The sequence below is a fragment of the Lepidochelys olivacea genome (assembly GCF_965140295.1).
Source record: "Lepidochelys olivacea isolate rLepOli2 genome assembly, chromosome: 1".
NCBI lineage: Eukaryota > Metazoa > Chordata > Testudines > Cheloniidae > Lepidochelys > Lepidochelys olivacea.
In genome coordinates, this window is record NC_140411.1 from 42,142,229 (window position 1) to 42,154,360 (window position 12,132).

General features: G+C 43.2%; 1 protein-coding gene across 6 annotated transcripts in view; it reads right to left on the reverse strand.

The window, feature by feature from the left end:
- Positions 1 to 12,132, reverse strand: part of LATS2 (large tumor suppressor kinase 2) — a 103,163-nt gene that overhangs the window by 37,912 nt on the left and 53,119 nt on the right. The window contains exon 1 of one of the 6 annotated variants that reach the window (XM_084643793.1): positions 1,541 to 1,627. The exons of the other annotated variants lie outside the window; for them this stretch is intronic. The gene's annotated coding sequence lies outside the window, so the exon portion shown is untranslated. Of the gene's footprint in view, positions 1 to 1,540; positions 1,628 to 12,132 lie in introns of those variants that run through there. 6 annotated transcript variants of the gene reach the window in all.

Sequence of the window (12,132 nt, forward strand, 5' to 3'; positions counted from 1 at the left end):
AGTTCTCTGCCTGGCTCAGCACAGTTTGTTTTTGTTCACTCACACTCGCACATACACAAAGATTTAGCAGTCTCTTGTTCTAGACTCCTATGTGCTTGAAATCCTTAGTCTTCCAACTGGTTCTGTACCCTAACTGTCAAATGAGCGTCCAACTGATACTCGAAAACCTATTAGATTTAAATGATCCTTACTCCCACTTTCATCTTTACATCCCCTATGCGGAAACTCCCAGCTTGGTCTGGTCTACCATGTAACTATTCGCTTTCTCCTCCTCCAAGTCTCTCTGGGAACCGATCCCACAATTCTTCAATGAGACCTCTTGTCCTTCCCTTCAAGGAAGCACTAACTAAATAGAGGATGATTAAAGAAACAAACATACATTGTGGAACCAAAAAGATAACATACTAAACTTCACTGCCCCTTTGTATTCTTTATGTCGCATCCCGTCCCCTATTGCTAGACTCTAAATCGTCTAGTTAAAAATTGTGAACTCTTTAGGTCAGGGATCTCATCCTCACTTTTTGCCCACTCATTGACTAGCACATATTTGGTGCTGTACAAATAAAAATGATGATAATGAAGTTACATTTTATGAGAAGTTTTGCAGAGTTCTACCTTTACCTTTCTAACTCAACAATGCAAACCTGCAGCTGCTAGTTGAAATAGCGAGGTGATTTGTTGTTTGTACCTGTGCTGTTAACACAACTTATGATCAAACCAAGTTTTTCCTGTTTCTAACAAACAAGGCGTATTACTGGCCTGAGTTTTTGTACCTACGTGAAAGGTACCGCTACAGTTTTTCTTGCACTGCAGAGATTATGCTTGCTGGATAATCTTAAAATAAAGTTTAATAGTTTTTGCAGAACATTACACACAACATTCAAATCTTAAAAGGACCCTGTGCAACAAAGTTGTCAAGGCTGAATCCCCACTCTGGCACTTCGAGTACAGAAGGTGAGGTCCCGGAAGGATTCTAAAAATTAATACTGGCCACTCCAGGCTTGTATTAAACTCCTAAGGTTACAGCTTTTCTCTGACCTTGGCTTGGTAAACACTGCCACCACACAAATGCAAAAAAACCAAAAACAAACAACCCTTGGACCCAGGAAGGAGCACTTGGGAATTCCTCCCTGTGGGGTACCCTCAAGCCCTTTCACCCCCCTCCATGGAAGAGCCGAGAAAGAAAACAAAGGAAATTAGCAGTTGCCACCAGCTAATTAAACAAGATATGCACAAACCTCTTAGGACACCAAAAATCCAATCCTGTTCTTAAAAAAAGGTACATTTTATTAAAAACAGAAAGAAAAAAAAATACATTTGGAACTTAGGCTTTTTCTAGATTTTAAAAGAGCACTTCCAAAAATTAAGCACCCAAAGTAACTTCTTGGGGTTCAGCTTAAAGGTTACAAGCAAACAAAAGCATCTGGGGTTAGCATAGAGGAGATCCACAAGCCAAAATAAAGAAATAACCTGATCGTGTCTACCTAAACATTCCCTATCCCAATGACTCCTGCTAGGTATGGAAAATAATTTTTCATACCTGATTCAAACCTTACACAGCATTCCTGCTTATAGATTGCTTCTCCGAGTCCCTGCAGCCCAGAGAGACCAACAGTCAAAGGGAAAAAGAAAAGGAGTACTTGTGGCACCTTAGAGACTAACAAATTTATTTGAACATAAGCTTTCCTGAGCTACAGCTCACTTCATCGGATGCAAGTACTCCTTTTCTTTTTGTTGATACAGACCAACACGGCTGCTACTCTGAAACCAGTCAAAGAGAAAATTTCTTTCCCCATTTTAAAAAGTTCTAACCTTCCCATTGGCTCTTTTGGTCAGATGCCCACTTTTTTTCTTTAGCTGGGGGACTTTTTAACCCTTTACAGGTAAACCAAGTAAAGAACAGCTATCAAGAGGGATTTTACAGCTAACTGGCTGGCTAGGTGTCCCTCAAAGGGAGCTACCCCCCTCTCTTTATCAAAAAAGCAAAGTGCTCTTCTACACTTTAAGATATGGGAAGATCGTAATCAATTATTGTATACAACTGTGTTCAGTTTTGTCCACTCATTGTGAAATGCAAACCACAAGTTCTGAATGGATCTGTAGGGGCTAGAGATACGAGGTGAAATCCCGGTCCTACTGAAGTCAATGGGAATTTTGCTATTGGCCTCAATGAGGCCAGGATTTCATCTCTCGAGGCTTCAGTCACCAATACAGCCCCATTGCTCTTGCACCCCAGCTTGGTGGGGGTGGAGACACTGTCCAGGTGTATCTATACAGCAGTAGATGCATCAGCCAAACCCCATTGCTTCCCTCACCTGACCCATATCACACCCCAAAAATGCTGAGCAATGATGCACAGCTCACTTCTGTGGAGCTGAACGCCACAGTACACAGGAGATACAGCTGTGTGGGCTCCTCAAATCCTGCCCCCAGTCCAGCACATATGGGGCCCTCTGTTGTTGCAGATGGGGTGTGAAGGCAGGACTGATCCCGTATTGTATCGGTTTTTGTTATTTAATGAACTGGAAAAGCCTGGAAAGAACCACCCCTGTCCCAACCCCCACCCTCAAAAACACACTTCCTGCAATATCCCATATACTACTCAAAAGTAATTTATCACTACAAACTGGCACAGAGCTCAGTACATTCCATTGTACTTGGTCACGCTTCCCTGACCTACACTATGCCAAAAATGACTAGTTTAACAGTTCTCTGGTGAATAAAAGCTTTTGGAACTCTGAAACAGAGCTGAGTTTTTAAATTCATATTAAGTCTGCGTATCTGTGCAGTAAGAATTTCTGTTTAATAGTATCTGTGGTCACACAGCCACCCCCATTCCACATTTTACCTTTGAAAAGGGGGCAATGCAGAAGGAAGAAAGAAGGAAAATTAATGTAGGAGGTTTTTGTAAAGACTACTAAAAATACAAGACAAGAAAAGCCCAAACAAACCCCAAAATACCTTCATATAAATTATACAGTATATAGCACTGAGCCAGAAGACAGTTACAAACAGCTACTACAGGGAATAAAACCCAACCAAGTACATCCAAATAAGTATAGAGCAAGACTGTCCAAAATGTGCCCACACACACAGACACGTGTGTCCATGGCATCATTTGTTTTTGTGATTCTACTGGTACTTTACTTTAATAAGGACCTAATCCTGCAAATCTTGAACAGGATTAGTCAAACTACTCAAGATAGTAAGCGCTATGCTCAGCAGTGTTTGCTGGTTTAGCTTTTCACAAAAAAACAATTTTTACATTTAAAAAACCCACCAAAATAAAACCATGAGAAATCTGTACCACTACAATTAAGCACTAAAACAGCAAAGCATTAATCACAACCTGTCCCATAACTCTGATGTGGGCTGTCAAGGTTCCTCTCCCATTCTGAACGCTAGGGTACAGATGTGGGGACCTGCATGAAAACCTCCTAAGCTTATCTTTATCAGCTTAGGTCAAAAAGTTCCCCAAGGTACAAAATATTCCACCCTTTGTCCTTGGATTGGCCGCTACCGCCACCAAACTAATACTGGTTACTGGGGAAGAGCTGTTTGGAAACGTCTTTCCCCCCCCAAATACTTCCCAAAACCTTGCACCCCACTTCCTGGACAAGGTTTGGTAAAAAGCCTCACCAATTTGCATAGGTGACCACAGACCCAAACCCTTGGATCTGAGAACAATGAAAAAGCATTCAGTTTTCTTACAAGAAGACTTAATAGAAATAGGAGTAAATAGAAGTAAAGAAATCCCCTCTGTAAAATCAGGATAGTAGATACCTTACAGGGTAATTAGATTCAAAACACAGAGAATCCCTCTAGGCAAAACCTTAAGTTACAAAAAAGATACACAGACAGAAATAGTTATTCTATTCAGCACAATTCTTTTCTCAGCCATTTAAAGAAATCATAATCTAACACGTACCTAGCTAGATTACTTACTAAAATTTCTAAGACTCGATTCCTGGTCTATCCCTGGCAAAGGCAGCATAAAGACAGACCCACAGACCCTTTGTTTCTCTCCCTCCTCCCAGCTTTTGAAAGTATCTTGTCTCCTCATTGGTCATTTTGGTCAGGTGCCCGCGAGGTTACCTTTAGCTTCTTAACCCTTTACAGATGAGAGGAGTTTTCCTCTGGCCAGGAGGGATTTTAAAGGGGTTTACCCTTCCCTTTATATTTATGACATGGGCTAACCCAACTGCTGGATCCCATGTGCTCCTAAATCAGGGGTTCTTAAACTGGGCATTGGGACCCCTCAGGCGGTCACGAGGTTATTACATGTGTGGCTGCGAGCTGTCAGCCTCCACCCCAAAGCCCGCTTTGCCTCCAACACTTATAATGGTGTTAAATATATAAAAAAGTGTTTTTAATTTATAGGGGGGGATCTCACTCAGAGCCTTGCTATGTGAAAGGGGTCACCAGTACAAAAGTTTGAGAACCACAGTTCTAAATCAACCAGACCTGGGTCATTTTTCTTAGCCCTGAGTTTGAAGGCACAGTGACACATTCCCAGGCTTGAACAAGGGGTCTGAGCCTTTTCTTGGGACATGAGCCTCCACAATCCAGGCACCCTAGACCGGGCAAACTACGGCCCGCAGGCTGCATCTGGCCCGCCAGTTGTTGTAATCCGGCCCTTGAGCTCCCGCTGGGGAGTGGGGTCAGGGGCTTGCCCCGCTCCAGCTCTCCAGCCGGGGAGCAGGGTCAGGGGCTGCTCTGTGCGGCTCCTGGAAGCAGCGGCATGTGCCTCCACTGACTCCTATGCACGGGGCAGCCAGGGGGCTCCGCTCCACATGCTACCCCCGCAGCTCCCATTGGCCGGGAACTATGGCCAACGGGAGCTCTGGGGGTGGTGCCTTCAGATGAGGCAGCATGCAGAGCCACCTGGCCACACCTCCGCATAGGAGCCAGGGGGAAGGGGACGGGGGACATGCCGCTGCTTCTGGGAGCTGCTTGAGGTAAGCGCCACCTGTACCCACTCCTGCTCCCCAATCCCCTGCCCCAGCCCTGATCCCCCTCCTGCCCTCTGAACCCCTTGGTCCCAGCCTGGAGCCCCCTCCTGTACCCCAGCCCTCTCATCCCCAGCCCCACACCACAGCCTGCATTACCACCCGGAGCCCTCACCCACCCACCCCATGCCCCAACCCCCTTGGTCCCAGCCCAGAGCACCCTCCCACTCTCCGAATCCCTCTGCCCCCTTCCACATGCCGGACTTCTCATTTCCGGCTGGTCCCTGGAGCCCACACCCCCAGCCAGAGCCCTCACCCCCTCCCACACCCCAACCCCAATTTTGTGCGCATTCATGGCCCGCCATATAATTTCTATGTGGCCCTTGGGCCAAAAAGTTTGCCAACCCCTGCCTTTGATGCTGGTATCAGTGCCTCAGCCCTCCAATTGCTTACATACTCCCTCAGAGTTCCACCTAGGCTGTGGTTACTCCGGGCTTCTTGTTTAACCCTTTCAGGGACAACGTGGCAGGAAGACAAGGAACATAGGCATAGTCACAGTCACAGTACTCTTTAAAAAGCACTAGATTAGAGAGCTATAGATCTTTTCAAAGTAACAAAAGTCCTAGATGCAGCCCCTACTGTAAGTCCAAAGTATTATCAGCATTTCAGGCTAGGCCAAGTCCCTCCCGCCTTTTCTCTCTCCATCCAGCTCTTCTTGCATGTGGTGGTGGATGGCCCCACTTCTGAGAGAGGACCCCCCACTGCCTTTAAATGCGGTCATTCTCCCTTTTGGTATGTGCCCAAATGGAGAAACCCCAGCCCCGCTCCAGTCAGTTTCCTGTGTAGCGTTCATTGCTCCATGTGGTTGGGCCAGCAGCCAAGAGACAATCAAAGATGATGGTCTTAAAAAGTTCTGCGATTGCTTCTAAGTCATAGTCATTCAACTTGGTGTCCAATATCTTTCCTGGGCTGGGCACCTGTCCGGAATGCAACACAATAAACTGACCTTGTCAAGGTCATGCTGGTTTTTCAAAACAAAGAATACAAAATGTTAGTCAGCACACAAAATGGAAGACAGTGTACAAAAATGGAAGTCATAATTGATAAAGACATGTCCCACTATGTCAAAAATCATACCCATGGATCTTTACAATGTTACATCATGCAGCAAGGAGAAAAAAGGAAGAACGTGTTTGGAGAGAGAATATTTTCCATGAGTTTAAAATTAACTGAGGTTTCATTAAATTGTGAACTATTCAGCTGACCACAGAAGAAAGCAGAGACACATTTGTGAAAGTGGGAAAATGGGTATTTAAGGCAGGCGTCATTGGCAGAGCAGCTGGCTGTGCAAAATGGCAGGTAAAGAGGGAGGTGCAGAGTTCTAAAGAGCATTGAAGGGAAGTACAGAAAGTACAAGAAACAAAGTCTGATGCAGTGGAAAACAGGGAGCCAGTGGTGGGATTTAAAGGAGTTGATAAGGATGACATGGTCAGAGCAACAGACAAGGAGGGTGATCTTACAGTTTACAAAAAGAACAGGAGTATTTGTGGCACCTTAGAGACTAACAAATTTATTAGAGCATAAGCTTTCGTGATCTACAGCTCACTTCATCGGACACATAGAATGGAACATATAGTAAGAAGATATATATACATACAGATAAGTTTGAAGTTGCCATACAAACTGTGAGAGGCTAATTAGTTAAGATGAGCTATTATCAGCAGGAGAAAAAAAAAACTTTTGTAGTGATAATCAAGATGGCCCATTTAGACAGTTGACAAGAAGGTGTGAGGGTACTTAACTTAAGGAAATAGATTCAATGTGTGTAGTTTCAGAGTAACAGCCCTGTTAGTCTGTATTCGCAAAAAGAAAAGGAGTACTTGTGGCACCTTAGAGACTAACCAATTTATTTGAGCATGAGCTCGCTGTAGCTCACGAAAGCTCATGCTCAAATAAATTGGTTAGTCTCTAAGGTGCCACAAGTACTCCTTTTCTCAATATGTGTAATGACCCAGCAACTCCCAGTCTCTATTCAAACCCAAGTTTATGGTATCTAGTTTGCATATTAATTCAAGCTCAGCAGTTTCTCGTTGGAGTCTGTTTTTGAAACTTTTCTGTTGCAAAGTTGCCACCCTTAGATCTTTTACTGAGTGGCCAGAGAGGATGAAGTGTTCTCCTACCGGTTTTTGAATGTTAGGATTCCTGATGTCAGATTTGTGTCCATTTATTCTATTGCGCAGAGACTGTCCGGTTTGGCCAATGTACATGGCAGAGGGGCATTGCTGGCACATGATGGCATATATCACATTGGTAGATGTGCAGATGAACGAGCCCCTGATGGCTCACCCACAACTATTTCACATTTGGGGACAATATATACCTTCAAGTCAGTGGCACTGCTATGGGTACCCGCACGGCCCCACAGTATGCCAACATTTTTATGGCTGACTTAGAACAACGCTTCCTTAGCTCTCATCCCCTAAAACCCCTACTCTACTTGCACTACATTGATGACATCTTCATCATCAGGACCCATGGAAAAGAAGCCCTTGAGGAATTTCACCAGGATTTCAACAATTTCCATCCCACCATCAACCTCAGCCTAGACCAATCCACACAAGCAGTCCATTTCCTGGACACTACTGTGCTAATAAGTGATGGTCACATAACCACCACCCTATACTGGAAACCTACTGACCACTTTACTTACCTACATGCCTCCAGCTTCCATCTAGGACACACCACATGATCCATTGTCTACAGCCAAGTTCTAAGATACAACCGCATTTGCTCCAATCCCTCAGACAGAGACAAACACCTACAAGATCTCTATCAAGCATTCTTAAAACTACAATACCCACCTGCGGAAGTGAAAAAACAGATTGACAGAGCCGGAAGAGTACCCAGAAGTCACCTACTGCAGGACAGGCCCAACAAAGAAAATAACAGAATGCCACCAGCTGTCACCTTCAGTCTCCAACTAAAACCTCTCCAGCGCATCATCAAAGATCTACAACCCATCCTGAAAAATGATCCCTCACTCTCACAGATCTTGGGAGACAGACCAGTCCTTGCTTACAGACAGCCCCCCAACCTGAAGCAAATACTCTCCAGCAACCACACAACAAAAACATTAATCCAGGAACCTATCCTTGAAACAAAGCCCGATGCCAACTCTGTCCACATATTTATTCAAGTGACACCATCATAGGACCAAATCACATTAGTCACACCATCAGGGCCTCGTTCATCTGCACATCTACCAATGTGATATATGCCATCATGTGCCAGCAATGCCCCTCTACCATGTACATTGGCCAAACCAGACAGTCGCTACGCAATAGAATAAATGGACACAAATCTGACATCAGGAATCCTAACATTCAAAAACCGGTAGGAGAACATTTCATCCTCTCTGGCCACTCAGTAAAAGATCTAAGGGTGGCAATTTTGCAACAGAAAAGTTTCAAAAACAGACTCCAACGAGAAACTGCTGAGCTTGAATTAATATGCAAACTAGATACCATAAACTTGGGTTTGAATAGAGACTGGGAGTGGCTGGGTCATTACACATATTGAATCTATTTCCTTAAGTTAAGTACCCTCACACCTTCTTGTCAACTGTCTAAATGGGGCATCTTGATTATCACTACAAAAGTTTTTTTCTCCTGCTGATAATAGCTCATCTTAACTAATTAGCCTCTTATAGTTTGTATGGTATCTTCTTACTATATGTTCCATTCTATGCGTCCGATGAAGTGAGCTGTAGCTCACGAAAGCTCATGCTCTAATAAATTGGTTAGTCTCTAAGGTGCCACAAGTACTCCTGTTCTTTTTGTGGATACAGACTAACACGGCTGCTACTCTGAAACCTTACAGTTTACATCCCCCCCGTTATTACATAGATTTGAAATCAATACATGGATTAACTGATACAAACGTAGCCCCTGATCCTACCAACAGTTACACATAAGTAACTACACAGAGTAGTCTCACTTAGTGGGACTGTGCACACACAAGTATTTGCAAGATAGAAGCCTAGATACCATCATCACCTGCAACAAGTAATCTGTTGCTTTCTGGAACTCTATGTATGTGGAATACTTTAGCTCCCAACTTAAGCAAGAAAACATGCAACTTTTAAGGTCCAAAGCATCTATCACAGGAATGCAAGGATACAAAAACCAAAACACAAAAAAACACTGAAGTCATTTAAACATTGGAGTTGTAAAGGTCTACATTTTCCCATTCATAGAGGAATGGGGGTTATTGCAGACCCTCCTTGTTCTATAAATATTGCGATACATATTAGGTAGCACATAAAAAAATACCACTCCAACCCTTCCTCTGCCCCTCACACACACACACACACACACACACACACACAGAGCAGTTAAAGGCAAAGTGGCATAAAGGCACCCAAGACATAGCAACTGAGAGAATGGTTATTTTTTTATTGGCTCTGTTCTGCAGTAGCATAGGCAGCATGGTCGTTATCCTCTCCGCTGGAACTAAAAGTACCCAGTAACTAGGCACTCCTTGACTTCAGCCTTCCCAAAAGTAACCTACTTAAAAAGGCTATTTTAGAGTGTTTTTGTATTCCATCCCCACTACCTATATTTACCTTGTATTTTCTTCACAAGGAATATTTGAGTTACTTGGACTCTATTCAAAATGAGGCTCATAGATCTCTCATCTAGGAAGATTCAACTCTTACACTGACTGGCGTGAAGCAAGAGGAGCAATAAGTCTACCTTTTCTGTCTCCCCTCTATGGAGCTGGGAGAGGATCACAGTCAGAACAAGAAAGGTTCTCCCTGTCTCTGACCATTGAGACTGGAATAGAATCTGGTCTAAAAAGGCACTTCCTTCCCCACAGTTCTCTGCAGTTTGGGAGGAGGGGAGTACCACAACAGTGATAGGCCAGGACTACCCTCTCACTTTTACTGATGCACCATTATTTTTCAGATAATATATGTGTTTGCTTGAGATATGAGCAGGGAGAAAGGGGAGGGGGAAAAAAAAGAGAAAAACAAGCTATCCCCTTGTAATCTATCTGGATAGCCAGTAGAAACATACATATACACACACATTATCTATCTATCTATCTATATATATGAATAAAAAAATATGGCCAATACTTCTTTTTTTAAAACAGGTGTACCAGATAAACAGCATGCATGCCCACAGCTCACATTCCACATGTTAACTGTTCTAGTGTGATGAGGATTTATTCAGCTTACAGGTTTCAGAGTAGCAGCCATGTTAGTCTGTATCCACAAAAAGAACAGGAGACCTTGTGGCACCTTAGAGACTAACCAATTTATTAGAGCATAAGCTTTCGTGGGCTACAGCCCACTTCATCGGATGCATAGAATGGAGCATACAGTAAGAAGATATACATATGCACACATACAGAGACCATGAAAAGGTGGAGTAAGAGGCTAATTAATTTAGATGAGCTACTGTCAGCAGGAGAAAAAAAAACTTTTGTAGTGATAATCAAGATGACCCATTTAGACAGTTGACAAGAAGGTGTGAGGATACTTAACATGGGGAAATAGATTCAATATGTGTAATGACCCAGCCACTCCCAGTCTCTATTCAAACCCAAGTTAATGGTATCTAGTTTGCATATTAATTCGAGCTCAGCAGTTTCTCCTTGGAGTCCGTTTTTGAGGTTTTTCTGTTGCAAAATTGCCACCTGAGTTAAAATGTATTACATGTATATTTGTATTAAAAAGAGTTCTTTCTAATCTGCAAAATCTTTGCATCTGGTCCTTCTAATAAAACCTGTCTCAAAGTTAATAAACTTCACTTACCTCTTCACATATGCAAAATTTTTCTGACTTAACAAAAAACTATTTTGGCTCCTATCAAATACAAGCTGTCAAGGAGAGCAGAGATTTAAGCTGAGAACCATAAAACATGCAAAAGGAACTGCTACACCCTAATATCATTGTGATACAACTTCCTGTTACATTAGTGGCATTCTCAAACTTTTGGTTACAAGTGCGATTTTTTTAAAAGCTTGATGTTAACACTTCTACAGATTTTCCAATGACCTGATGAAGCCATTTGTTCTTTTACTGAAGACAGACATAAGCAAACCTTATGCTGACCATTAATTGGTATTTATTACTACACAAGAATCTTTAATCTAGACAAGCACCGAGAAGAAAAACATAATAGTATCTTGTTACTGAAATATATGATTATAGTGCTTTATATAAGCTCCACATTGAATAATTGGGCATAGACAGGTTTCAGAGTAACAGCCGTGTTAGTCTGTATTCGCAAAAAGAAAAGCTCACGAAAGCTCATGCTCAAATAAATTGGTTAGTCTCTAAGGTGCCACAAGTCCTCCTTTTCTTTTTGGGCATAGACACTCTCCCTTTACTATACATGCAGAACTCTCATTAACATCCATGTCAAGTTGTTTACGTGCATGCATGTGCTTATGGAGAAGAGCGGTCTCCATTGGTTCAACAGAACTGACCATTTTGTATATATTTAATGGTTTACATTTGGCATGGAATTCCCATCCTGTTATTTCAAAGGTGGCATTACAAGGAATTCCCACTCCTGTCCCGTGCCACCCAAGAGGGAGGGTGGGAAGGAGGACTGATAAGGACAGCAGCAGAAGTTTAAAACGAATGCAATCCTGGTTAGTTTCATTCTGGTGCTCTACAGAGAAGTGTGCTATGCAAAAGCAGCAAAGGCACCATCCACCACTGCTGGACACACTTGTACAGGGAGAGGGTGGAGAGAAAGGAACGAGAAATTATCTTTGCTCCCTGCCCCAGATTTCCCAGCACAAGAATGCTCCTGGGCAGCTCTTGAGCAAAGCATATCCCAGAATGAATGGACCCCCCAGTGTCGCACAGCAGCAGCATAGCAATACCTAGTAGAGTCTGGTCATTTTCACTAGCAATGATGCTGCCCTTCTTGCCAGCAGCAACATGGGAGACTGGAGACAAGAAAAAGAAGTGGAGTAGGAATAGACACAGGGAGAAATGTCAACACAAAAGAGTTCAGGAGTAGGCTTGGCCTCTTGCCTTCAGCCCCCAGGGGAAAGCTGTGACTCACTTCATTCTTTAGCAGCCAAATTGAAACAACTGAAGGCGTTCTCTTCAACCATGTGGGGTCAGAAAGTGTGATATGTGGCCTTGGGGGAGGAGCGG